The following is an 11,626-nucleotide window of genomic DNA, read 5'->3' as shown; positions in this document are numbered from 1 at the left end:
CCCCCAACCGATGAGCTTGTAGACAGCCACAAGATCACCTCTCAGCTTTCTCTTGCAGAAGCTGAAGAAATTCAGGTCACTCGATCTGTCTTCATAGTATCTTAACTGCAGACCCTCAGCCATACAAGTAGTCCTTCTCTGAACCCTTTCCAGGTTATCCACATCCTTCTTGAAGTGTGGTACCTGAAACTGGACACAGTACTCCAGCTGTCGCCTCACCAGTGCCACATAGAGGGGAAGTATCACCTCCCTAGACCTGCTTGTGATGCACCTCCTAATGCAAGACAGAGTGCAGTTAGCCTTACCTATTACCCAATTTATGGCAAACCTCCAATAATTAGATTCTATACCTGGAAAATTATAACAAATTAATACATTTTCTATATATAGAATCAATTATTGGGGAAGCATCATCTTATATTCAGTGTCATCATATATTTGGGTAAATGTGGTATGTACCGTGATGGTCTCTACATTGAATAAATGTTGTATTATGTCCAATATTTGTAGCCTATATAAACATACTGAGTTATGTTTTTGTTGATTCATTTAGATGTTGTATAGTTGAGATCCGTTCATTTTAACCTGGAACTAATCTATTCTGGGCCTAGGACAGGTTCAGAGCCCATTTTGGAATCTGAAAGTTGAACTTTCTGGCTAGGGACAGAAGTTACATGTAAACCGGTTTAAGTGATCAGGAACTGGTTTAAATCTGTAACAGAAAAGAAGTTCAGTGCACATAAAGCAGTTTCAAAATGGCCGAAATCGGTTTAAGATAAACCTGGTTGAATGTATCAGACTTAACTGATTTGGGTTAAACTGATTTATGAAGCTTCTGTCCCAGGCCCCTTCCTTGTTCTAGTTAAATCACAGTCCCCCAGCATCCCAGCATGCTTTCCAGCCCTGGGCTGGGCTGGGCTGTCTGCTTTAGCAGAGGAGGGTTGGGGGCTAGGGCAAGGACTCCCTGCCACATTCAAACCCAAGCTGGGGTCTGGGGCTAGGAATGGGGGGTTTAACTTCCCTTCCCCCGAATACAGAACTGTCCTGCCCTGCTAAAAACTTACTTCTGGCTGCAACTGTGGACTACAAATCCCAGAGGCACCTGAAAGCAGGAAGAAGAAATGATGAGCAACCCTGCAAACACACAGCCCATGCTTGCTACATGCCAGAGTCATGTTCTAGTGCCTCCTGGCTTCTGACCTGAGTCACTGCAGGCATGTGGCTGCATTTCCTGAATCAAACGTGAATGTCTGTTCAGTGATTGGAGTGCACATGAACCAGTTTCAAAATGGCTGAAACCGGTTTGAGATAAACCCGATTAAATTTAGTATCAGACTTAACTGATTTGAGTCAAACTGGTTAATGAAACTTCTGTCCCAGACCCCTTCCTGGTTTAAGTTAAATCAGAGTCCCCCAGTATCCAAGCATGCTTTTCAGCCCTAGACTGGGCTGTGCTGTCTGCTCCAGAGATCAGGGCTGGCCCCCGCCCCTCTGCTTTCTAGCTGGACCAGGGGCAGGACTGTGTCCAAATGCTGATCAGCAAGGCCCCTTAAGGTGAAGTGTAAGGGAGGGGGTTTATTCCTCCTCCCACCCCTCTCCCCGTGGGGGACTGCAGCTGGGGTCTGCCTGGCCAGGGCGGAGCAGCCCCTGTCGGGGTTTCCTCCCTCTCCTCCTCCCCTCACTGCTACAGTGGCAGGGGTGGGGGTGTGGCCAGATGGTGTCTGGCATGGCCCTGCCACCTGCCTGCCTTTCCCATGGCTGATGCTAGGGCTGAGGCTGCAGGACTGAGCTGGGTCAGTCCATGGGCACTGCTGAGGCTGGGCATGGATGGCCCAGCCTGGGTTGGGCCCTTCCCATCTGGGTGCGGCTCAGGCTGGTGCTGCGAGAGCTGTGTGTCCAGATTGCTCCCAGCTCTCTGTGCTCAGCCTGGGCCAGGCTGTCATGGAGCCACGGCTGGCTGGCAAGGGCCCAGGCCCCTCAGCCTGGCCTGGCCCAGCCCGGCCCCTCTATGCCCGCCCTCAGCAGCTCCTGTAGCTGGCCCCACTCAGACACAGGCGAGATGGGTGGATAGCGGTGCTGGCCTGGGGCAGGGCCCTTTCCAGCTAGCTGTGGCTCTGTGATAGCCGGACTCAGTGCACATGGGCAGCGGCTGGCTGGGCAGTGTCATGGAACTGACACTGCTGCAGCTGCGGGTGGGCACCTTGGCAGCCGAACTGGCTGCTGCTATGCCCTCTGCACAGTGATGGCAGGCAGCTGCCACACTCTGGGCTCACCAGTGCTTCCAAGCTGGCCTGGGCAGCCACAGGCATGATGAACACATCTCGCGCAGCCAGATCGTCTGCCACGGTGCCCACCCACAGCTGCGTGGTGTCACCTTCACACCATGTGCACTGGGTCAGGTTGCCACAGAGCCACAGCCAGCTGGGAAGGGCCCTGCCCCCAAGACCCACCCAGGCTGGCCCCACTATCTACCCGCCTCGCCCGGGTCTGAGTGGGGCCAGCTGGAGGCATTGCTGAAGCTGGGCATGGAGGAGCCAACCTGGGACAGGACAGGCTGCAGGGGCAGGGTTCTTCCCAGGGAGCTGTGGCTCCATGACAGCTCGGCCCAGCCTGTGTGTGGGGAGCCGGGAGCAATCTGGGCATAGACCTCCCGTGGCTCTAGCCTGAGCCACAGCTGACTGGGAAGGGCTCTGTCCCTGCAACCCAGCCCGGGCTGGCCCCTCCACGCCCACCCTCAGCTGCACCTGTGGGCTGGCCCGGCTTAGCTCTCCTAGCCCCAGGCAAGGTGGGTGGATGGCGGGGCCATGCCAGCTGGCTCTAGCCACGCCCCCCACCCCATGAGCTGCTAGCAGGGCAGAAAGCTGGGCAGACCCAGGCTGGGGTCCCCATGCCAGGGGGGCAGAGGGGAGACTAGGGTGTTTAATTCCACCCTCCCCCCCTTTTCCTGAGGCAGTGCCCAGGCTGGTGTCTGGCTATGTGCCCCGAGGGACAAACCTGGCAGGGGCTGCTTCCTCCTTTCCCCTTCCCCCTTCAGGCACATTCTGGCTGGGGTCTCTTCAGGCCGGGGTGGAGGTTTAAACACCTCCCCAATCATACTTAGCAGCCTGCTGGCACCTGGCCAGAGCCACCCCCCCCCCCCAATCAACTTTCTTCCAGCCTTGCGGCTGCTGCCAAAGGGAAGGGAGGGTTCACTCTATTGCCTCTTGGCTTCTAGCCTGAGCCACTGGAGGCATGTGGCTGCATTTCTGGAATCAAATGTGAAAGTTCACTTCCAGATCAGTTCAATCTACACAGGTTAGACTAACCTGCAAAGATTGAGTCAATTCAGGCTCTGGCTTTTTTAATGTCTCTGTTTAGCCTCTGAGTTTTGGTTTCTTCAAGTATTCTCTCTTGCTTCTCCTAGTAGTCTGTGTTCCTTTATTTGTACAAGGTTCTATAAATTGACTTGGAGTAGAGGTTTAATGTTACCTAAAGTCACTCTGACTTATGAATCCTAATAAGTAGAACACCAAGCATCTGAACTGACTCGGTTCAACCTCTGTGTAGTTAGTTATGAAAGTATGCAATTGATAGATAAATTCCTAAAACACAACTGAAAATACAATATAAGAAAAAGACGTGTTTTACTTTATTAACAAAATAAATCTGGGAACTCAGATTTGGTCATTATAATCTGATAATTAGTGGGGTGAAATGTGGATAACTAAGATGCTTTTTATTTTGATCAATGATATATCACATACAGTAATGTTAATTGGATATATGATTGATGGGAGTGCAAATATTTGGCATTCCACTATAGTCTATGTTATCAATTGACCATCCTGGGAGCCTATGACTTTAACAAAAGTACCTTTGTTTGTCTCATAGCTGTGCAACTAATAAGGTAGTGACCAGCTTGTTGGAGCCACATATTGTGCATGTTTGGTAGAAAACATTCAGGACCAAATTCTGATGTAGGGATTGTTGAATAGAATTATGTAGAATTTTGCCTTCAGAATATCAGTATATTTAACATTTTCATAAAATGAAATACTCACCATTTTCCCATTTATACATAGCAGAAATTTCCTCCTGTAAAAAGGAATCTAATAAATTATTAGAGAAAGCTTCTATGTCTTGGAACAGGATATACTAGTGTAAAAGTTATAATAAAAACAAATACTGATTATTGTTTTCTTAGGAACAGATAGACAAAGTGTGCAGAATAGGAAGACTGTCACATTTCTCTTATGCTACAAAATGCCTCGAGAAATACGGAAACCAAAAATACCCATTGAGCACAAACAGTTCTTTCATGACTAAGTCTAATTTTGTCTTGCTACTGAACACGTTTTTAGACATGGATAGTATGTCTAAAATAAAGAAGAACTTGCTCCGAATAATGTTACAGCCTGAAAACTGGATTTAATAAATGGCAAGTTTAATAAATTTTACCATAAAAAAAAAAAAAAAAATGTTGCCTAGTCGAATCATTCTGTATTATTCTAATTTCTTTTAATACTAAGTGTGTTCCTGGCCTCGATTCCCAGGATGTTAGTGGGCAGGCACAGGCATAGGGACTGTGGGCAGACAAGGAGCAGGTGTCTGGCTATTCATCCCCTGCTGCTGCTTTTTGTGCCACAACAGAGTAGGGGACAAATTTTAAGATGACCTTCCCCTAATTAGATTCTGTACATGGAAAAGTATAACATTTATCATTTTCCACGTATACGATCTAATTATTGGGGGGGATTGTGGTGGGCCAGTAGGGGGAGCTCCTGTGTTGAACCTCCCACCTCACTATGCCCATCCACCTGCCGGACTCCACATGTCTCCCCAGGGGCGCCTAAGCCCTGGCAGACCCCCTTTTGAGCCCCGCCACAGAGTCCGGAGGTAACGTGCTGCCACCACCCCGAGAGGGGACCTTCTAGGTTCTGTGTCCTCGGGGAAACACAGGCCTAATAGTCCTATGGGTACTTGACTCAATACAAGCCCTTCGGGGCTCCTCCCCAAGTCAGGGGCCAAAAAGGATAGTCTCCCTTAGTCTGCAGATCCAAGGGGCCTCCTAGGCATAATTACCCCCACACCTCAATAAGTCTCCTACACCACTCACAAAGGAGAACTTTATTGGTTACAAAGGGTAGGGTTAGAATAGGGTAAGAGGTAGAGCACTATCAAGGGATTACCATTGAGCAAAACAGTCTGGCTGAGGTAGCTGTTTGATACACAAATGCATCACTGTGAGCTGACTAACTCTCTAGAAACACAAGTATCATCCAGAAGATGGTCGAGATCTGGCTCGGAGATTTCCAGAGAGAGTGTGTTTCAGTCGGATCAGACTCTCTCTCTGTGTCCTGATGCTTGTGCCATGCTGGTAAAATGGCTTCTCCCCCTTCTTCTTGGACCAGGCCCTTATATAGCCTTTCTGACCTCAGCAGCCCAGTCCAATAGAAGCCAGCAGTGTTGGCGACTAACCAACCAATTTAAAAAGCATCACTGGTTACCTAGTCAGAGGAGCAGGGGCTTTTTCCTCCACCCACTCAGGTGACCAGAGGGACCACTCCCTCGGCACCAGGCTTTTGTCACGTAGGCAGGGAGGAAAATCCCCCCTCCCTTAGGAATTCGACCCCAGTGTCCCAAGCTGACTGGGACAGATTTCTGGAGGGAGACACAGACGGTGGCATTTCTGCCACAGGGATCATGTTACATTTGAAGTTGTCTTGAATGTGGGTAAATACAGTAATACATACATACATTTTAAGCTGGATCGGCCTGTATTTCTTTGCATGCATTATATTTAGTAATAGAAGCAAATGTAACAGTTTTAACATTATATTTTTCCATGGGACATATTTTAAATGCTGTTTAATTCATTTTTGTATGTTGGATTTATGAAACAAGTAACATTTGTTTATAATGGAAGGGTAAGGGAAATACTGTTTTCTGTTTTAAAGAAATGTACCAAACCAGTTCCTGCATCTTTGTTTTTTCTTACCTCATAGTTGCAAAATATTACTGATGTAGCTTCTCTGTTTTGAACCCCACCCATACCGTTGCTAAGCAAATGAATTATGCTGTGTAAGTTGCAAGCTACTGATCACTGCAGCCCTACCTAGCAATGTAATGAACAGCCAAATTCTGAAGGAAATAACATATAACACTTGCAGTTTGAATAAGAACATTCAAATGTGGAAAAAGTGAAAGGGTGAAGTTATATTAAATACATTTAAAAAAAATCCTTTTGCCAGCAGTAATGACACTGAAAAAAGAATATGAATACCTGAAAATATTGGAAAAAGTAGTAAGTTAGTTTTTTTGAGGCTACTGGAAATTGTATTTATTTCAAAATACTTGATTTGGAGCTTTAGTTCATATAAAGGTGAGCTAAATTTTAAATGTATTATGCTGTAATCATGGTGGTATTGCAATGAACTACAATTGTTTGATGCAGGCATGAGTTCTCCCCAGATTTGAGTTTGTATGGAAGTGTGGTCTGGGGGCTGGGACAGTTTCTGATTCCTCAGTTGGTTAATAGTCTTGATAAGCTATGTTGTTTTTTATAAGGCGAAATCATTTTGGTACATAAGCTGATGCGTGACTCTAAATATCCAAATTGTGAGACATCAGCACAGGCTGAGTCCCACTTCTCTAGAGCGTTATGCTAAAATACAAGTTATCCACTGTAAAAAAATAAAAATAAAAAAATGCAGGTTTAAAAGATGAGTGATAGTAATACCTTTGAATAGAATTTTAAATTTGGCATGTAAAGGTTTTATTTTGGAGGGGTTTTTTGTTTTGGCTTGTCATTGGCTTTGGAAAGGTCACTTGCATTATTTAGGAGCTTTTTAGCTCCTTTTAAAAACCATTCTTTCTGTGTATGTGTCCCCTCAATGTATATAGGACCCGCATGTTACCTCAGCGACAGTATTTCTCTTCCACTGGAAACAGATACATTTTTAGCTTGAGGCAGTCACATAGTCATGCTTTCCCACCAAATAGCAAGCAGGTTCATAGAGATTATTATTAATTGTTATAATTAATTACAATAAAAGTTCTGTTAACTGGCATCTTACAAGCCAGCATGCTCTACCAACCAGTATGACTGCTTGTAAGATAAAGTGAAACCGGAAGCGCCCACTTCTGGTTTCTCTGAGCCGCCACGGCCCAGGGGCGTAACAGGCTGTGAGGGGCTGCGCAGGGCCCGCCTCCCTGTTCTACCAGGCCCGCAGGAGGGGCGGTGATGCGAGAGGAGGGATGGCAATGCTGTGGGAGGGGCGGAGGGATGCCCCAGATGCGGCGGGAGAAGTGGCGGCTGGGGCCGCTCAATTAACCAGCATATTTTGTTATCCGGCATCCCCCATTCCTGGGGGATGCTTCATAACAGAGCTTTTACTGTATTTGTGTCCTCTAGGGATTTGTTCTTGGCTGTATACCATTTAACATTTTTATCTATGACTTGGAAGAAAACATAAAATCATCACTAAAGAAAGTGAGACATAACAAAGGCAAGTTACAGACACAGTCAGCTGGCTTCCTTTTCAGCTAGACACAAGCAACCAACAATATGCATTTAATATCGACTGGGAGTCAGATCACACCTCTATGAAAGAAAAATGTAGGCTATACTCACAGGTTGGGAAAGTCTATCCTGGGAGGAAGTCACTCAGAAAAGGATTTGGGGGCCATATGTAAAAAGAAAAAAAAATCAGCTGAACATGAGCTTCTTTGGTGTTGCCGTGATCAAAAGGGCTAATACAAGCTTTGAATATAGACATGGGAATATTGGGGAAGTTATATCACCTCTAGATTTATCATTGGTTTGATCACTACTGAAAGACTTGAACTCATTCTGTTTACTATCAAAACAAAAAGTTGAGGGGTGATTGAATCATGTTCACTTACATACACAGGAAACAAAACTTTGAAAATAGAGGGGTCCTCAGTCCAGCAGACAAAGGTATAAGAAGATCCAATGGCTGAAAAGCGAAGCTAGAAAAATTCTTAAGGCTATGGACAGAAGTTACACACAAACCAGTTTAAGTGATCAGAAACTGGTTTAAACGTGTAACAGAATAGTTGTTCAGTGCACATAAAGCAGTTTCAAAATGGCTGAAACTGGTTTAAGATAAACCTGGACAAATGTAATATCAGACTTCATTGATTTGGATTAAACTGGTTTATGGAACTTCTGTCCCAGACCCCTTCCTGGTTTGAGTTAATCAGAGTCCCCCAGCATTTTGCACCCGTGGGCTGGGCTGTGCTGTCTGCTTCAGAGAGCAGAGCTGTCCCCACCCCTCTGCTCCCTAACTGGAACAGTGAGGGCTGGTTCACAGGCCTCACTGGCTGGCGCACCGCCCCCCCCCCCCCCCCCCCCCACAGGCAAAACCCTGATGGGATCTGCAGCCAGGGAGGGGGGTTAAACTTCCCCTCCCCTGAGTATGGAACTTCCCTGCCCTGCTTACTTAGTGGTGGCTGTGACTGTGGACTACAAAGAGGCACCTGAAAGTGGGAAGAAGTGATGAGCAACACTACAAAGGCCTGCTGCTGTGATTCTGGACTGCAAATACCAGAGACCTTGGGGGCATCAGTAAGAGGAAGCAAACACACAGTCTATGCTGGCTGCGTGCCAGAGAACTGTGCTCTAGTGCCCCTGGCTTCTGGCTTGAGCCGCTGCAGGTGTATAGTTGCATTTCGTGAATCAAAAGTGAATGTCTGTTCATTTGCTTATTGGTTCAATCATTGCAGCTTAGACTAACCTGCAAAAACTGATTCAATTCAGCCTCAGGCTTCTTGACTGTCTGTACTTAGCCTTTAAGAAATAAAGGGTATTAGGGTAAATAATCATTGGAATAATTTATGGAAGTTTGTGTTGTGTTCTCCATCTCTAGACATATTTTGATCTAAGTTGGGGGGGGTTTCCCCTAAAAGGAGTACCTTAGTTAAAACAGAAATAGTCATATGGCATATGTGATGTGGTCAGACTGAAGTGTCACGCAGGCCTCCTTCTGGCCTTATAAGTGTATACATCAACTATATAAAGCAATATGAATGCAAGCATTGGTATACAGTGGCAGCTTTTGACCAAACAGCCTCTAATAGCTATAGAAGTATCAGAATATGAAGACATGAGGTAGTATTTGGGAAGAAACAGACTGAGGTTTCTTCTGTCACTCCACCAGCAAAGCAAGTTCAGAAGGGTGTGTAGAACATTGCAATCACAGACATAGGTAGATAGGCCTGTTTGTTTTTTGCCAGGTTCATGGGACATAGGTAGATAGGGGTAGTAGGGATAGCTATAAAGGTGAGAAGTTTGATAGTGAAGAAGAGTAGGAGCCAATTTAGCAATTCAAAATTGGTCTTCCCTTATACCAATATTGGTAGAATCTTCTGTAAGTGACTGGAGATACATTATTCAGCTTTCTGAGATTAACTGTCACCTCTGGTGACAGTTAAAGTTACCTGAGAAGTTTTTCTCTCTAAGGTTCTTGGAGTACCAGTGGTTTACAACCCAGTACTAAGGTTTTCTTATTTTTGAGCCTCTGTTTCTGGAAATAGCATCCTCTAGCTGTTCACTAGAACAGCTGGTACATAATGTTCATGTTTAATTACCTTGAAGTTAATCTCTTGTTTTAGGATGAATGTCATTTTTGTTTAATTCTCGTTATATTATTATATTTTTAACCACATATATAAAACACGGTTGTTATCATGAGGTGTTCTAAAAATAATCAGTATTCACTTGTTCTGTGTGGAGAACTCCCATTTTTAGTAATAGAAGCTTGCATGCAGTAGAAATTCATAAGAGGAACTAGGGAAACTGTGGGTTAAAGACGAGTATTTTGCTCTTTATAAATATAGAGATTGATCTTCCCATTTGTATTTACAGATAGGTGAGTGCCTTGAATATTCAGTAATATTGATTGATTATTATATTGATATTTTAAATACTATATATTATATTTTCACTGATTCTCTCACCTCTTTAAATTAATGTGTTCTTATGGAAAATCCACAGTCTTTCTAGCTAAATGGAAGGGGGGAAAAAGTATTATTAGTAATTTAGGCAAAATGATGTTAGATGAGGGCCAGGAGAGGGTGCTAGAGTAATATAATTTGATGCCCTTACTAGCTTTATTCATCTTTTAGGACCATTAGGTATGTTGTCAAATCTGACTACTATGGCTTGTCTTAATAGCTAGTTGTGAATGACTTCAGGGAGACTGTATATGTACAGTATCTTTTCTTTTTTTTTGTGGTCTTGGTTTTCATTTTCATTAAGTCAAAATTTTATTCCATGAAATTCCCCTTCCAAAGCAATAATAAAAGGGGAAGGCCAGAAGCTTGTCTACCTAGAGATTTTATTTTGTGTTCATATTTTTAAAAATATTTGTCTTTTGGTGGTAATCTTCTTATTTGGAGAGAAGTTAGCAATAACCATGATGTGTTTTCCCCTGTATTAGTCTTCTATTTTGTAATGCAACTCTGTTTTTCAGAACTATGTTTGACAGTCGAATAACCCCCACTGGCCACAAAAATTGTTGTTTAGTATGTGGTTTATAATATATTTATAAACAGTGTTCTTACATACACTTTTAAAAAGTGATGAAGATGCACACCAAATACATCCCTAATTTAAAGCAAACCAGTTATATCCAATGTGTGGTGTTTGGGAAGATTATGTCAACATCAGAATGTTAGTGAATCATGAAACTGAGTAAATGTGGGTCTTCTGCATGTTTTCCCATTCGTCCAAATTTTCTTCTAGTTCCAGGGGAGAATGTTCTTAACTGTTTTACAGCAACTGCACACACATACTCTGTTAAAGAGTAGCAGGTGGCGTACTTGCAGATAGATGTTGACTTTGACTATTTGATTCCTCTTCAACTCAAGTCTACACATCAAAGTTGCATTTTATTGCTGTAAAATGCAGCGCAAGCTGTGTGTTACCAATTGGGCTTTTTAGGATCAGGATATGCAGTTTACCACACAGATGTGTGAATCCAGTTGAGATGATTTCTTTTACAATAGTGAATCTTTCAGGCTAAGTACAGACAGTCAAAAAGCCCAAGGTTGTATCAATTTAGTCTTTGCAGGTCAGTCTAAGATGCAGAGATTAAACTGAGAAATCATTGAACAGACATTCACTTTTGATTCAGGAAATGCAGCCACATGCTTCCAGTGACTCAGGCCAGAAGCCAGGAGGTGCTAGAACACGGCTCTCTGGCACGTAGCCAGCATGGGCTGTGTGTTTACAGGGTTGCTCATCACTTCCTGTTCCTGCTTCCAGTTTCCTCTGGGATTTGTAGTCCATAGTTGCAGCTAGCAGAAAGTTTTTAGCAGGACAGGGCAGGTCTGTACTTGGGGGAAGGGAAGTTTAACCCCCCATCCCTAGCCCCAGACCCCAGCCGGGGTTTGCCTGTGGGGGACAGTCCCTGACCCACCCCCCAACCTCTCTCTGCAGCCGGCTGGGAGTGGGGTGGGGTTTACAGCCGGCTCAGCAGATAGTGGGGAGGCTGCAAACCCCCTTGCTCCTGACTGGCTGCAAACATCCACCCTGCTTCTGTGGGATGCTCCACTGCCCCACCAGACTGAGTAGCAGGAGATGGCAAGGAGTGCGGGGCCTGTGCCAGTGCCCAGGGCCCGG

This window comes from Alligator sinensis, unplaced genomic scaffold, assembly GCF_000455745.1.
Source record: "Alligator sinensis unplaced genomic scaffold, ASM45574v1 scaffold406_2, whole genome shotgun sequence".
Classification (NCBI taxonomy): Eukaryota; Metazoa; Chordata; order Crocodylia; family Alligatoridae; genus Alligator; species Alligator sinensis.
Note: the sequence above shows the minus strand (reverse complement) of the source record.